Here is a 4,504-nt window from a genome sequence, read left to right as displayed (position 1 = left end):
TTGTTGCACCGACCAATGCTAGTGTGAATATGTGGCACCACAGTGGCATAGTCCACCCTGACACTAATCCGGCGGCTATATAAGTTTGCAAGTGATCGTTTGAATCTGATAGGCCATCATATTGGCCTACCGTTTGCGGGAATTTTGGGTTTTCTGGTAATTCCGCCTCGGCGATTCGTCTTACAAATTTCGACTTCTTTGCCGACGTTGTTGGTCAGTATGGTTTGGAGAAGTCTTCATTTGCGTCCGGGTGGTATTTTATCAGTTTTTTGGTGGCTGCGTCTAGACCTCTCCAGCTTGCTTCATATTCTGGATAGTCTAGTCGTGAATCACCTTCCAGTCTCGATCGATGTGGTTTATCTTCCGCCTTGTTGTTTTGGCGAGCGGTCGGCGTTTTGCCAGCTGGTTTTTTGTTCGAATTGGATTTGACTCCTCTTCGTTTTCATCATCTTTATCTTCGCCATTACTACTGGCTACCCCATCGAACAGTGTTCTTGGTCGAATGACCGCCGCCATTATTTCTTGGACTTTGGCCATAAGCTTTTTTTATTCACCTTCTAACCAACCCATTATATCTGGTGGCACGGTCATTTGTGAACGTGATTTCGTTTTTTCTTTGTCCGTAACGGTAGGACAGAGGGTGGACGCATCAGGGATACCTTCGCCACTACCTATTACGTCAATAATTTCTATGTTTCCTTCTTGGTTGGCCTTTGACTGATGGCCAACCTCTTTAGCTGGGGTTTTGCTCCTCATCTGGATCAAGAATGGAGTGATTCAGAGTTTACTGTTCTGGCAGTATGCACGGATGGCGTCAATGAAGAAACACAAATCCACCCCTTAGGTCTAACAAGTTAGTCCAAGGGTAATGATCAAGTATTCCCCACGATGGGTTAGGATCCTTCTTGGCGCAGATGAGTATTTCCTGCAAAACAGAACACCGTGAGCTCGTTACGAGGAATGGGGAATTCTCTCGTAACCACCCTCCGGTGTGAGAATCAGTACTTGTAGTACGATGGAAATATATTGAGAGAGAATTGGAATATTGGATCGTGGATCCTTTACCGTTTGGGGATACTTCAATATTTATAGCCGAAGGAGAGAGAACATGGCCAACTGCCCTAGCAGGCTTTCCACAAATATATTCTCCACCTGTGAGGTCATGGAGGTTGGCGGACATCAGGGTCATGGAGGTTGGTGGACATCATGGCCTTTTGACATTAACGTGATGTACTATTTTGTAACGTCTTTTATGTGTTGTTCCACCCCTATTGGTTGGGTGATATTCCCGATGTATATTCTTCCTTTTTGTCCCATGCTGGTGGAAATCTTAGCGCTACCAATTCTGAGGTGTCAGAGAATGTTTATTATATTGGGTAACGCTTATGGCGTCATGCAGTCCGCCTAACGCATGGTTTGTCCGCTCAGTGGGTGTTATATTAATTTAGGGTGGGTTTAGTACCCTACCCCTATATAGGGCAATTTGTATATGAATTTTGTGATGGTTTCGTGCAGATCTACATGTTTAAATATAATAGTGTTCATGGCCAATATAAAAAGGGTGAAATCAAAGTTAAGGATTCCAAGACGTACACTTTTGTTCGGGGACAAGCCTGTTAACGTTTATGGGATGAAGTAATCCAATTCTTTCTACTCGTAGCTACATTTGTAAACGAGTCAAGTTCGACTCATTTAACTTAGCTCAACCCCGGCTCGTATTGAAACCTATAACCAAAACTCAAACTTGGATCGTAAAAAATTTTCCAAACTTGACTCGTTTAGTATTTATTAATTATTTTGTTTATAAACAAAATAATAATTATTCTTGTCACAAATATATAATAAGATTTATTATATATATATATAGATAACCCTCCCATATATATATGTATGTATCGTTAAATAAAATAATTATAATTATATAAATAATAGACTATGTTTATGCTCACGAGTTAGCTAGGTTTGAAAAGCTAGAGGTGCTCTAGGACGTTTATATATGAATTTTAGGTATATGTACCACGAGAGAGGAGACGTTGCCATATGTATAACGAGAAGTTGCTTCTCTTGCGTATTTTAATCTTGTTTAAGCTCAGCTCGATTAAAGATTTTACTAAGCCAATCTTAGTTCACGGGTGGCTTGACTCATCATTTAACATCACATTGACCATATTAATAATAGCAATCTCTTATTACAGAAACCTGGAAGAGATTCCATGGGGCGAAGCCGGAGCTGAATTTGTTGTGGAATCAACTGGTGTTTTCGCAGATAAGGACAAAGCTGCTGCTCATTTGAAGGTTATATCACCATTGTTTCTAATGCTAGCTGCACAGCAAACTGTCTTGCTCCACTCGAAAAGGTTGAATTCACTATTTGTTAGTAGGGTTATAAACAAACCAAATGTTCAAAATCCGTTTGACTAGAGGTTCATTTGTGTTTTGTTTATTTATTTAAAAGGAAAATTTGATACTAATAATCTAAACTATTAACAATTGGCCAATAATAATTCCAACTAACAATCTAACCAGTGATAGTCCCAACTTTCAGTGTTGTTACTAATAACAATCTCAGCCTAATAAAACGGTTAACTCCGTTAATTATAATCGTTAAATTTGTGTTAAATGACCGAAATACCCTCACACATTCTGGTCGCCATCTCCGGCCACTGTTACCTTCACCATCTCCGGCAAACACTAGTTCGTCGGCCCCTCACCATCATCCACACCGGAAAACCAAAGTCGGGGCCCCATTTCTGCCCGAACCACCATCATCCACACCGGAAAACCAAACCCACCGCTGGGTACGGGCGGAACCTTAACAACACCTACAACATCCTTCAGATCGGGCTGTGACAATGACGCTGGAAAGATACAGATCTGGTCTTGACAACCATTACCATTTCAGCCGCATGAACCGACAAAAACAGTTGCCATCGATCTGGCCTTTAATAGCCACTGTAGTCATGTTGCCGTCGCTTATCTAATGTTCGACAACCACGGCAACCGCCCTGTAACTACCGCAAAACCACCCCCGATCAGAATTCCTTCACCGGAAAATCGCGGTGGTGATGTGCGAAGATGACGGTAGTAGCGAACTGAGATGTTAACGGAGATGGTTGTTGACAGTGGCGGGCCGGAGATGGTGGCAGGTCGGAGATGATGACCGGAATAGTGTGATTTGTGATTTATGAGGAAGAAATAAAACGATGAAGGTAAATTTTATTTATTATTATTTATTTGTTAGTGAAGGGTATTTCGGTCATTTAACACAAATTTAACGATTATAATTAACGGAGTTAACAGTTTATTAGACTGAGATTGTTATTGGTAACAACACCGGAAGTTGGGACTGTCACCGGTTAGATTGTTAGTTGGGATTATTATTGGCATATTGTCAATAGTTTGGATTATTAGTATCCAATTTTCCTATTTAAAATGAACTGTTTGCTTGGTTAAATGAACGCACACAAACAAATGTCTAGTTCTTGAACGACATATATGAAAAAATATTATTATATAACTTTAACCTAAAAGGTAATTTTCATGGTCAATTATGTTCATTTTCTTAAATGAAAATAAATTATGTATGTTTAAGTGTTTGTTCGGATCATTTATTTGCTAACGTGCCTGTCAAGTGTGATGTTAAATGTTTTAAGTTTAACAATCGTGGCTTCATATGCACAGGTTATTCATGACAAATTTGGAATTGTGGAAGACCTTATGACTACAGTTCACTCGATCACCGGCCAGAATATTATCACTCCCTTTTAATGCAAATTATACCGAAACTAACTGTGGGCTAACTTTTGTTATATTAAATGTTATTCGGCAACTTAAAAATCTGTTGATGGTCCATCAATGAAGGACTGGAGAGGTGGAAGAGCTGCATCTTTTAATATTATTCCCATCAGCCCTGGAGCTGCCAAGGTATGGTGTATAGTTTTTTTGTTATAGTTTTAATTGCATATATATTATAAATTTCCTGAATCAATTGTTCTTTTTTAAGGTTGTTGGGAAACTTACTGGGATGGCATTCCGGGTTCCTACTGTTGATGTGTCGGTCGTTGACCTTACTGCTAGACTTGAGAAACCCGCGTTCTACGATGACATCAAGGCTGATATCAAGTAAGAACTGATAATTATGGGAATAATAGGTGTGTTAAAACTTGTAAGGTTCGAATTCGACTGCTTGTACATTAGTGTTCACTCCACGAGAAAAATTCATGTCAAAATGTTAAAACTGAAATTTTATGAAACACTATGTTTTAAAGGTTGTAAGAGGAAAAAATGAACTATAAAGATAAATCTACCCATCTAATAAAACAATGAGTTTTCAAACAACTATTCTTATAAGGGCTTCAAACAACTATTCTTATAAGGGCATCTCCAATGATGTGTTGTTGGGAGGTTTGAATCCTAGGTGGCTCCTAGGTGAAAGAGAGAAAGGAGGAGAGATAGTGAAAAGAGTTTTTGGAATTTCAATATGGTTTATAAGGTCTATGTGAGG

The 4,504-nt window shown here is 39.3% G+C and overlaps 1 pseudogene; it reads left to right on the top strand.

The window, feature by feature from the left end:
- Positions 1-720: 720 nt before the first annotated feature.
- Positions 721-4,126, top strand: LOC143637058 (glyceraldehyde-3-phosphate dehydrogenase, cytosolic-like; annotated as a pseudogene).
- Positions 4,127-4,504: the final 378 nt, after the last annotated feature.

Source organism: Bidens hawaiensis, unplaced genomic scaffold (genome assembly GCF_021521415.1).
Source record: "Bidens hawaiensis isolate Kalapana, Puna unplaced genomic scaffold, B.hawaiensis_p1.1 tig00008105_1, whole genome shotgun sequence".
In the NCBI taxonomy this organism is placed as follows: Eukaryota; Viridiplantae; Streptophyta; class Magnoliopsida; order Asterales; family Asteraceae; genus Bidens; species Bidens hawaiensis.
Note: the sequence above shows the minus strand (reverse complement) of the source record. Positions and strands in the feature narration are given on the sequence as shown.